At 43.7% G+C, this 13,087-nt stretch overlaps 1 protein-coding gene across 10 annotated transcripts in view; it reads right to left on the reverse strand.

Moving 5' to 3' along the window:
• Nucleotides 1-13,087, reverse strand: part of ablim2 (actin binding LIM protein family, member 2) — a gene marked incomplete at its 3' end in the record, with an annotated part of 112,693 nt that overhangs the window by 83,777 nt on the left and 15,829 nt on the right. For 5 of the 10 annotated variants that reach the window (XR_013815351.1, XR_013815352.1, XR_013815355.1 and 2 more), the window contains exon 1: nt 827-1,215. The exons of the other annotated variants lie outside the window; for them this stretch is intronic. Of the gene's footprint in view, nt 1-826; nt 1,216-13,087 lie in introns of those variants that run through there. 10 annotated transcript variants of the gene reach the window in all.

The raw sequence follows: 13,087 nt of genomic DNA on the forward strand, positions 1-13,087 counted from the left end.
CCTGTCTGGTTCGCTATCTTTGTGGGGACTCTCCATAGACGTAATGGTTTTTATACTTTACAAACTCTATATTCTATCCCCTTACACTAACCCTACCCATAAACCTACACATAATAGAAAACTTTCAGCATTTTTACATTTTCAACAACAACAAAAAAACTCATTCTGTATGATTTATAGGCTTGTTTCCTCCTAGGGACCTCAATTTAGGTCCCTACTGTGACACGAGTCCCCATGAGTCAGTGTGCATTCAGGTTGAAGTCCCCACCGGGATAGAAAAACATGTACACACACACACACACACACACACACACACACACACACACACACACACACACACACACACACACACAAACATCTAGACTACTGTCCAAAAAGGCCAGATTGCATCTGAGCCCTTGGAGTGCAACAGCATGTCCTTCTGCCAAATACATGCATATTCTTTAGGTGGACTGTTGTTCTTGTTGTTGTTTTAATAGACAACACTCTAAATATTTTTGCAGAGCTTCAATCTAACAAATACGCTAAAAATGTAACATAATATATATTTATATATTTCGCTAATTGTCACAACATGCATCATGAAATCTCAGCTGTTTCACCGAATGCTCCTCAAAATGCCATAATCTCAAAGCTTAAAAGTCAATGTCATAATGATGATGAACAGACTGAATGTCATAATATTAGAATACGCTATTATGCTTCGATATTACTACAATGAAGTCAACACACAGAATCAATGACACAGGTCCCCATTGACAAAAGAGGCACAACCGCCATCTGAAATAATAAAATGACCAGAGCGTCAAAGCACAACATAGCCTACCTTTTTCTTCAGGCATCGTCTCACGTAGGCTAATCACGTCTATTCTGTAAATAAGATAATGAGACTGCTGTTTGAATAAATATCCGACAGTATTTCAGTGGAGTAGTACAGCGGTGTGGTACATGTTAATGCTGCGCTCTTCTCGCGAGCACCGGAGAAATGCGTGTCCCGCAGCGCGTGTCACAGCGACACTATACAGGAATGAACGCAGGTCATATGATTCCCGCCTCAGCGCCTGACAGCGCACACACTCGAGCTATTGAAGCAATCCATTATAAATAGAAGCTTCTCGGTCAAAAACATGACACCCCTTCCCAAATATCGTTTCGGTTACTAACGTAACCTCGGTTCCCTAAGATGAGGGAACGAGTATTGCGTTTTGCTAAAACGCTATGGGGAATTCCTTTCCTCGAGATATTGAAGCAAATTTTTATCCAAAAATACCATGTACACGCAGTGCAGCTGCACAGCTCTCAGCAGGAAGCAGCTGCGTGCTGATTGGCTGTGCCGCTGCAACTGCAGCAACCTATGGCGAGACCGTGGGGCGGGACGGACCAATCAGGTCCTTCCAAATTCCCGCCACAAGGGGCAACAGAATTTGCATAGCCTAGGGTATATAAGACCCACTCTCGCAAGGTTAGTCAGGTTAATCGACTGAAGCGACTCCTGAGCAAGTGAGCAAGCACGGCAAGCAAAACGCAATACTCGTTCCCTCATCTTAGGGAACCGAGGTTACGTTAGTAACCGAAACGTTCCCTTACGAGAGTACTCTCGTATTGCGTTTTGCTAAAACGCTATGGGGGACCAATGCAAAACGCCGTGCTTGCTTAACGGCTCTAACGCCGACGACACCAAACCCAGGCCAACCTAGGTGGGCCCGTAATATGATATCAAGAAGTCCCAAAATGAGCCAGACCTGAGTCAAGCCTTTAATGAGAATGAACACGATATACGTGTAATATAATATATAGACCGGACATAGTCGGGCCAGGAATAATGAATGGCCAGATAATTCGAGCCGTATAAGGAATGTGCTATGACTTAAACAATACTTAACCCAGACCGGACTTTTCGAGCCTTAAGGGGTTAAAACTGTACACAGCAAGAAGCCCAGCCTATAAGGCCGGGACATCCAAATATAATCTGATAAGTGGACGGGGAGGCCCAGCCTGCCGCCACACAGATATCATTTAGAGAAATGCCAATAGACCAAGCCCACGAAGAGGCCATGCCTCTAGTAGAATGGGCTTTAATGCCTAAAGGGCAGCTGAGATCTTTAGACTCATAAGCCAGCGAGATAGCATCTACTATCCATCGTGACAAGGTCTGCTTTGTAACCGCGCACCCTAAGGTGCAGCCGCCAAAGCATACAAAGAGCTGTTCAGTTGCCTAAGCAGCGGAACGCTCCATGTATATCCTCAGCGCTCTGACAGGACAGAGCAAATTAGCATCTTCTTCATCTATCGGTGATGAAAGTGCTGAGAGTGAAATGACCTGTGCTCTGAACGGAGTTGAAAGCACTTAGGTACATATCCATGTCTTGGTTTGAGGACGACTTGAAGTCGTTTGGCCCAATTCCAGACACGAAGGCGCTCACAGAGAGCGCGTGCAGATCACCCACTCGCTTAACTGACGATCGCCAGCAGAAAAGCGGTCTTTAGTGACAGGAGCTTAAGCTCACCGAATGCAGAGGCTCAAGTGCAGAGCTCTTCATGACATCCAAGACACTGGACAAGTCCCATATAAGGACTGAAGAGGGGGCGAGGTGGGTGAAGCCTTCTAGCCCCTTAAAGGAAGCGAACAATGTTAGTCCGTTCACTTGAATGTGATACGCTGCTATAGCAGCCACATAATTTTGAGCGTGGAGGGGGAACGACCCGCGTCCAGAAGCTCTTGTAAAATGTAAGCACTTCTGACACTTCACAATCCTGTGGGGTCAGACTTCGCGCTTTACACCAGTCCGAAAAGACTGACCATTTGTCTGAATAGAGCCGCCTGGTCGTGGGGGCTCTAGCTTCAGTAATGGTATTCAATAATTTTTCAGAGAGGTTCTCATGTACCCGCTGATGGGCCAGACATGAAGCGCCCATCGATCGGGACGGGGATGCCAGATCTGCCGTCCCGCCTGCATGAGGAGGTCTCTCCTCAGCGGGACCGGCCACGAATCTGTATCCGACATCTGATTCAGTAGTGAGAACCAAGGTTGATTTCTCCAAAGCGGGGCTATTAAAGCACAGCGCATCTGCTCTCCCTAATCCTCTCTATGACCTGAGGTAACATTGAGATTGGGGAAAAAGCATAAAGAAGAAGGTTGGGCCATTCGTGGGCCAACGCATCCTTGTGCTTGGAGAATTATATTCGGCATTGAGCATAGCCTTGTGAGGCGAAAAGATCCACTTTTGCCTCTCCAAGAACTGCCCCAATTGTCTGAATTGCACCTGGACAGCATGTCCGGACCCAAATTCAGAATGCCTGGCACATGAGTCGCTCTCAGCGTATTGTGCTCTGCCCATATTAGGACTTCTTACGCCATTGTGTGCAGATCGATTATTTTCAGACCGCCTTGGCAATTTATATAGGCTACCACCGACCTGCTGTCCGTTAGGACCAGGGCATGGTGGTGCTTTATGTACGGAAGGAAAGCTCTTAGCGATAGCGTGACCGCTTTCATCTCTAGACAGTTTATATGAAGGCTCTTCTCCGAGTCTGACCAGAGACCGGAGACTGGCCTGCCCTCGTGAAGGGCTCCCCAACCTAGGTTGGATGCATCTGTCGAGATAACTTTCCACTTCGTAACAGTGCCCAAACTCATGCCCGTCTGGTACCAGACGGGATTTTTCCAAGGAGCCAGAGCCAACACACAGCTGTGGTCTACCTTGATTTGCAATCGGCCCGAGAGCCATGCGTGAGCTGGAACGTGGCGATTCAGCCAGTGCTGTAGGGGGCGCATGTGCAACAGACCCAGTCTGAGAACTAGCGCCGCCGAGGCCATAAGACCCAGCATCCTCTGAAAGTGTTTGAGAGGAATGCGTGCACCGGACCTGAGGGAAACCGCTCGGTTCTGAACAGAGAGCGCGCGCTGTGACGTCAGTCGCACGCTCATCTGCAGTGAGTCCAATACTGTTCCCAGAAACGAAACTTTCTGTGTGGGAGACAATAAACTCTTGCCACGTTGATTCTGAGTCCCAAGCATTCTAAATGGTTGAGAAGCCCAGATCTGTGGTTTAATAACTGTATCTCTGACGGAGCTATTATAAGCCAGTCGTCGAGATAATTGAGAATTCTCATTCCCCGAAGCCTCAGCGGGGTTAGCGCCGCTTCCATGCACTTTGTGCGGGGAGTCAGAGATAGACCAAAAAGGTAGCACCTTGTATTGGTAAACTTTTCCCCTCGAAGGCGAATTTCAAGAATGGCCTGTAATGAGGGGCTATTTGTATGTGGAAAAAGGCATCCTTTAGATCCACAGTGAAAACCCAATCACCCGGCGGATGTGCGCGAGGATTTGTTTCATTCTCAACATTCTGAACGGGCGCTTCATAAGGGCTTTGTTCAGATGTCTGAAATCTAGAATGGCCTGAGACCACCACCCTTCTTTTGGCACAAGGAAGTAGCGACTGTAAAAGCCTGACTCGCTCTGTGAGGGGTGCACGGTTTCCACCGCTCCCTTTATTTAACAGTTTGATATTTCGGTTCGAAGCACGTGACTCATGTCACTTCTCACCGCTGTCTCTACCACAGTGCGAAAGCACGGTGGTCTGCGAGCGAACTGTAGCGAGTAACCTTGTTATCAAAGCCAAGGGTTGAATTAATTTGTGGGGCGGGTCACTGAGTAACAGGGACCTGGTAGCCCGGATGCATTGTGCTAGTAGCACTGTGAGAGGCGGCGTGCACTGAATGGTGACGCACGCCTTATTGGGTCGCCTTGGAAGTGGCGCTTACCAAGGGGATTGTGTTTGTGTACAGAAGAGCACGTTGCTCACGGGCTCATAATAGTAAATAGGGAAATAGTGTTCCCAGCCGCCTGAGTGCAGGGGGCCGGAGAACGCAGAATAGTGGCGAACGCTTTGTGTCGCCGGGGAAATGTGTACAGGCGAGCGCGTTTGTTTGCGGGCTCGTCGATTGTAGGAATAATGTTTCCAGCCGCCTGAGTGCAGGGAGCTGGGGAACATAGGAAGTGCTTGAGTGTAGGGGTACAACTTTGATGTTGGCACCTGCCTACAGACGAACTCGTAACACTGTGTTTAGATAGTGTTACTGTAAAGTGGACGCATTCTTGCGGATTAGTCCACATGCACGTTAGCGGCAGGGCTAATGGATAGCGCGTGCTCTGCAGGCGCGGGTCTACCTAGCCACTAGAAAGCTCTGATTCATTGTAAATAATGTGTGGTGGCGCGCACTGTATAATGGGCGCCACTACATTAGTGTATTCGCGGCGTACGCCAGCGAGCGAATTCACAGTGGTAAACGCATAACAGCGTCAATGTGCAACTGAGCATGTTTGGCCACAGGCTAGTTATTGCAATGTTACATCTCCAGTCACCTGAACTAAGGGAACTGGGAGAATATCATGTTTATTGAGTGATTTGTGGCACTGAATTAACAGTGCTTATGCAGGAGTGCACACTATGTAGTGGACACATTGCCTACAGTGTTGAACCACTCCAGCCGCCTGAATAGGGGAACTGGGAGAAGTGATATTTGAGGGAAAAAAGGCGCAAGCTTGGCAGCCATTTTATGACCTCGTTATGCTCAGACGGAGAGCGCGTGTTATGACGCGCTCTAGTCAGCGAACGCGCGCTGTGCAGAGAGCGCGCGCTGCCATATAAGGCTGTTTACCTTTGGCAGCAAGCGCGCGCTGCAGCGAGAACGGCTGTGACGTAAGCGCGTTCTCGGTATATCCAGCAGCCTGAGTTCGCATGTCTCTCCTCAAGCATTCTCTGCCCGCGGCATCTCAGGGCGGCGGGGCGAGAGAGAAGGAAGAGTGAGGAGAGCTTATGTTGAGTTCACTCGTGTGTAGAAGTGCACATCTTCCATCCGCGTGGCGGCAGTATCACATTCTCTGTCAGCGGCCATTTCAGGGCGGCGGAGTAAGAGAAGGAGCGAGTGAAAAGCCCCGTATGCACGCGGAGCCATTAGCACAGCGGGAATAACATTCTCTGTCCACGGCCATTTAGAGCGGCGGAGGAGAGAGGGAGGCGCGTGGAGAGCTCCATATATCTGCGGCGTCATCAGCGCAGCGAGGATATAACCTTCTCGGTCCGCGGCGCGTTTCAGCGCGACGGAGTGAGAGAAAGGGAGAGCTCTGTATGTCCGCAGCGGGGATATAATGTTCTCTGTCCACGGCCATTTAAAGCGGTGGGGATGAGAGAGGAAGGAGTGAAACTCTGTATGCCCGCGGCGTCATCAGTGCAGCGGGGAAAACCTTCTCCGTCCGCGGCGCTTCTCAGCGCGGCGGAACGAGAGAAAGGGAGAGCTCCGTGGGGTATCACATTCTCTGTCCGCGGCGCCTTAGCGCGACGGAACGAGAGAAGAGGAGCGCTCCGTCTGTCCTCGGCTTTATTTGAAGCGGCGGAGGACCAATGTTCTCTGTTCGCGGCGTAAACACGCGGCGGCACGAGAGAAGAGAGGTGGAGAGCTAGAAGCTCTTAGAAGTGGCGTTGGCAGCAACGCACATATCATAAACACACATACATAGTATAAAGGATATTTTAACGCCGGATGGCGCAGCTGGAAGGCAGGCTGAAGGCGGAGAATCCGACATCCTCAGGCTGCGTGTTCCGCTGGGTGCGTGTCGACGGCGGGCTTCGATCCGGAGCTCAACGATTGCAAGTCGCTGAAGAAGAATTAATCTGACTAACCTTGCGAGAGTGGGTCTTATATACCCTAGGCTATGCAAATTCTGTTGCCCCTTGTGGCGGGAATTTGGAAGGACCTGATTGGTCCGTCCCGCCCCACGGTCTCGCCATAGGTTGCTGCAGTTGCAGCGGCACAGCCAATCAGCACGCAGCTGCTTCCTGCTGAGAGCTGTGCAGCTGCACTGCGTGTACATGGTATTTTTGGATAAAAATTTGCTTCAATATCTCGAGGAAAGGAATTCCCCATAGCGTTTTAGCAAAACGCAATACGAGAGTACTCTCGTAAGGGAACTGAGGGCGTTCACCGTATTTTCTCTGTGTGAGGTACGCAGCTGGACTATCATTCAGCCCAGTTGGGAAAACAGTGTGAAACAACCTGATATCAACACGAGATATACGTGTGTAACTTTCCTATGTGCAACTTGACAAAGTTACAACCTCCAGTTCAATGCAATTCTTTAAAAAAAAAAATTATAACCTTATACCTTATTTTATTAATAATAATTACATTTGAATATAATTGACAAAGTTACATGGTGTTTGTCCCAAATACATATGAAAGTGGTGAACAATATAAAAAAAACAAAAAATATAACAATTAAATTAAATATATAAAAATAAATAAAAGTATAACTCAGGAATTAAACAAGGTTAAAAAAAACTATAAAATGTACAATGCACTTTTCTACCACTTTAAATACGAATGAAGAAAACGAAGGGTGATAAAAATGAAGAATATGGTGAAACTATAAAAGCTATTCAAATCAATTTGAATATAAATGACAAATTGTGACAAGTTACATGGACGGACACAAAGATATTGCAACAAAATCATCAATTTTTTGGGCAATGCGGGATGTCCCAAATACACATGAAAGTGGCAAACAATAGAAAAATGACCATATAAATAATATAAAAAATTAAATTAAATACAATTGTTATATGTGTACCTCATTTCTATAGAGGAATTAAACAAGGTAAAAAAACAACAACACTTTTCTACCACTTTAAACATGAATGAAGAAAACGAAGAGTGAAGAAAATGAAGATTATGCAATATGTTTGAAACTATGAAAACTATTCAAATAAATTTGAATATAAATGACAAATTGTGACAAGTTTGGATGGACACAAAGATATTGCAACAAAATTATGACAAATAAAAAAAAGTACAATGTCCCAATATCAAAATGACCAAATGCCTTCGCTTCCATTTAGAAGTGTACAGCCTTTGCTGTCCCATAATGCCACATTCTGCCCTACCTTATTTTGTGATTATTTTGCAATCATATTATATAGTCGTGTTGAATCCATATTCTTTGGAAAAGGACTGGATTGTGATGGATTAGATGCCTGTAACAACAGTTATGATATCTGAGATGTTATCATCAGTGATCCAGCAAGACCACACTTGAATGTAGTTGCTCTAATGAAAGTTCTGAAATATGAACAGACTCATGACAGGCATTTATGAACCGCAGAACTTTTCACACACCCGGTCCGTTTAATTAACGAATTTATGAGGTCAGAGGGGCGCAAATCTTTTCCAGTTCAGAAAAGCCCTCACTCACACTCCAGATCGGTCTCTTCACACAGTTCACTCTTTGATGTCTAATCACGAAGCATGAGCCAATGTCATACTGCTATCTCACTCTCTCACATGTCCTCTATAAGTCTTGAATCAGGCTTGCGAACGGCCCAGCTAGCACCTGTCAGGGGGTTTTGCAAAAAAGGCAGGGGCCATTTCAATTTCCAGCACTTTCTCACATCACATGCTTCACTGGGATCGAGTGCAAATGTTTTTCTCCTTTCCATGGACATTTACTTCAACAAAGTTGAAGATTCACACTAAATGGAAGACCAAACTAATAATAGTATTTTTTTTTACTGTGCTAATTTGCTGCTAAAAGCATTTGGCTTCAGCTTCTGTAATCACTCTTAAAAATGCTTGTTTAGACACTGCTGAAAATCTGGGCTGGCAATCCATGGAAAAACACAATGAAAGGGGCATTGTTCTAAGGTGAAAGATGGGAAAAGAGAAAAAAAGTAGCGGGAGAGCGAGCCAAGCTCCTTCAAAGAAAACACATTACATAATTTCCTTTGTATGATTTGCAAAGATAGAGAACATGTGCCTGACAAATCTAACTGTGCTCAGTTCTCTGTCTGTCGAGATGATTTACTTTTAACGTTTTGACACATCGTGGGCATTTTCTTCATGTAGTGACATATTCTTTCACAATTATGCTGGCAAACATTATAGCATATTTTCAGGCTATATTCATCAACTGGATCAATAGAGAGCAGGACAGTCAGTGACGGAAGAGTTGCCAAACACCAAAACCTCTCAACCAAATCTACACACCTCTTCTGGATATATTATGTAAACAGAATCTTTTCAATCTCTTCATAATTTTTTCTCAAGTTGCTCCCAATACCCAGTGGCGGTCTTAACATAGAGGCATAGGTAGGCGGTTGAAAAAGCATGGTCAATTGTATTAATATTCTTAAGAAATATATGTTGAAACGTTGAAGTAGTTAAAATGTCCAGTTCATGGACACTTCCCCGTAGATTAGCTTTACCTATCCACCATTCAGTCAGTACATTTTGTCTTTTAATGTGCTTTGTTTCCATTATCTAACATATTAAATCAATCACTATACATTACGATTTCTACCGTACATGATTTTTGTAGAAAATATGTTTTGCCTCAACCCCGAAAATACATTAACCACCAATATCCTGTAACAATTATGTAACTGTGTGAGCGTATGAAACAGTATATATTATATTAGGAATTATAAGCAGTGTTTGAACACTGTTTTTTAGATCAAAATTACATGCACATTTAGGCAATATTGCAATTAAACTTTACACAATCAAATTGATGCGATAAAGCTTATAATCATAGTAGCCAAAATATGTGCCGTGTGCACTAAACAGGCATGAAAACACTTTAATCGCATCTATTCCACTCTGACCAAATTGCGCCTATGCTTTTGACGTACACAGATGACGTTGTCCCTTATTTGGAGTGCTGAAGGAAGTTCATGTTGACAACGTTGCATGACATAGCTACATATTATGCAGCATAGTGATGGTCGAAAACAAAAAGTCTTGTGCACAAAATGTGTTTTGCATTTGATGCAAGTAGATTAAAACAGTGGCCAGTAACACTTGAACACGAGTTCATAATTTATGCTGTGCATATGTGAATAATTGTGGTAAAACCATCCACACATCTTAGTGAATGATCAGAATAATAAAAATTGCATGTAAAAGAGAGTGAATCGATTTACTCGTGTCACGTAAACATCTTACTGCAATTAAGACCTTACTCTGATGATTAGAAATAAACACATTATTGGTGCACATGTAAACATAGGCCTATTCATTGTCTGTAGTTGAGATTGTACAGAGAGCTGACAAAGCACAGCCTGCCCTGCACTTCATCAGAGTACAAGAAAACACACACACACACACACACACACACACACACACACACACACACACACATTCACACCCACACGAACACTGCCTCTCTCTACACTTTGATCTTCATTTAAACGTCCTTCAGCACTTTTACGTCAACTTCATTCTTCATTTAATATCCTCTTAGCCTGAGAAAGATAACCGTGGATGGGGATGTACTCTGCTCGTTTCAACTAAGACACCCTTAAGATTCAAGTTATGAATAATTTAAGGAGGTCCTTTACTCTCTCCACGTAACCCGAGACTCCTCTAAAGCACAGCAGCGGTGCTCAGGTGTCAAATCTCAGCAAACACATGCAGCTATGCAGGGCCGGCGTTTGCTATAGGCGAGCTGGGCGGTTGCCTAGGGCGACAAATGTGTTGGGGGCGCAGCAGGCGCCCTCTAGTGGCGCCCTTAAACTTACTTCCCATTAAGCATAGAATTAAAACAAGCGAAATAAAACATACTGTTTATTAAACATGATCATCCTTGGGCGCCCCCTCAGCCGCACGTTTAATTACTTAACCTGATTATTAGATTGAATTGATAGTGATTAATGTCGAGCACAGGCGTTCAGGCGTTAGGTCAGGCAAGCACTGGCGCGTTCTTCAAAAATGAAGCGTCTAAACCCTCGAGTGCACAGGGACGGAAAAAGAGAAAGGCAGACGATCACAAGAAAGCCCAGTATAGAGGTAAGTCTTCTCATCTCAGCCATAAAGGTGTCAAACGAAATAAATTTACTTCGTATTATCGATATTATCAACTAATATTGGACGGCATTGGACGTTTTATTGCTGTCACTAAGCTATCACTAGCTAGCTAGTTATTTACATATTACTACGCATTTCACTGACAATAAGGAAATCCAGACGAGCCAAATTTTAATGCTGCGTCAATTTTGAAGGTGAATAGAAATGCCAGAAACAACTGTTCATCTTTTATTATTTAAGATAGGGATAGAGCTACAAGAACTTATATATTTTAATTTTTTAGTGGTAAATACAGTGTATCCATAATAGCACTTTTGTTTGTAGAGGGTATAGTTAATCCAGTTTATGGGTCATAATTTGCTTAAGTGTCTTGACAGGTGCTTAAGAGAGTTTTTGCACAGTTTATGGAGTTAATATTTGGTAAATATCCTTGAACATTCTTTCTAGCATTTGTGTATGAACAATTTATTGCAGTTGATCCTTCAAGTCTTAATTTTCTTGATTAAGTGTTGGAGTGACTATAAAAGCCTTTTTGTTTGTTCATCCATAGTTTGAGTCATAATTTGTTAAATATCCTCCAACGTTCTTTGTAACATTTTTGTATGTGCAATTTATTAGAGTGTATCATTTAAGTCATAATTAGCTTTTTAAATCTTGGAGTAACTATAGGAGCATTTTTGTTTGTATAGTTTTTATAAATACTTAACCCATTTGTGCCCAATTTTTTTCTGAATGGCATGTCCTGCATTTATTTTCCCCAGGTTTTTGTATTTTTTCTTGAAAATCGTATTTGAATCTGTGGCAACTATAGTTGTATGCACCCCTTCAATGTCAAATATGTATAAGAGGAGAACATTTAGCATCTAAATCAAAATAACTGCTTTCAACAGATCAATCTGTATTCATAATCAAATTTATTATGTTTGACTAAGTATACTAAAAACTATAGATCTGTTGTATGATTTGTTATGTTTGGATGATTCTAGAGACCTTCATGATTATGTTGATATATGTCAACAAAAAATACTTATTAGTAACATGAAAATATCCTTTCTTTGGGAGGGTTTGCCTTTGTTGTGCTCCCTGGAAGTAGGGGTAGGAAGTGGGCAGTCTCATGTGACAGGAAGGAAATTAATACTTTTTTTTTTCTTGAAATCCTTTATTTGGTTGTCTGCTTGTGTGTCATTAAGATATAAAACATGGATAATATCTAGAAAAATACTTACAGAAGGAAAATGACAACTATACACTGGCAACTATAGTTGCCGGTGGGCTGAACAATTAGGGGGGGGGGGGGGGTAGGGGGGGGACTCAAAACTCAATCTCGCCTAGGGCAACCAAAGAGCTAGAGCCGGCCCTGCAGCTATGGGTGAGAACATACATTAGACTATGGAAATCTATGAAGACAACTGTAACTAAGCCATTCTGTAAAACTAAAAAAGAAATCGTAAATAAAAGAAAGATTATTGAAGTACGTTTTACAATAAAATTTCAGTATTTATACTTTAGAATTTCATGTTTAATTAAATGTGTTCCTTGCCGTTTCTTTGTAATTATTTATGAAACTTTTACCAATTTCTGATTCTCTAGTACACCTTTTCCACCAGAATGAACCGGGTGCTAGTTCAGAGCCAGTGCTAGTGCAGGAGTTCGGAGTTGGTTCCGGTTTGCCTTTCCACATGCTAGAGAGCCACCACAGAGCCAGGTCTCACGTCACTGTATACGTCTCATCTTTCTCAGCAATGCTTGCGAGGCAGCGGGAAACACAAACACACCAGGATTGTTCGAGATGCATCGGCTGTGAGCAGACCGTTCAGCGTATGATATCAAAATACTGCAAGACCGATTCAAAAGCATAAGGAGTCGTATGCTCTCGTTATACAAATTTGATGTCGTACGGCAAAGAGTCTGCAGAGCGCCGATGCATCTCGAACAAGCCTTCCATCAACAATGGCGAACGTTGTGTTACTATTGATGCTCATGGCTTTGGATTCACTGTGTTTTGATGCCGATGAAGGATCGTAATGCATTCGTGCAGCTCGCCGTGATTTGTATAGACGGAGATTACAATCGCTATAAGCTCCATTAGCTGCTATTTCATAAAATGGCGGTCACAAGTTTATGTTCATCTTGTTGATCACGGTAACCCCGCCCCCAGCCTCTGACGCAAGCGGTTCTTACTTCTAGACCAGCAATGTTTTGGTGCTACTTAAGAACCAGTTTTCC

Source organism: Gobio gobio (assembly GCF_949357685.1).
Source record: "Gobio gobio genome assembly, chromosome: 20".
In the NCBI taxonomy this organism is placed as follows: domain Eukaryota; kingdom Metazoa; phylum Chordata; class Actinopteri; order Cypriniformes; family Gobionidae; genus Gobio; species Gobio gobio.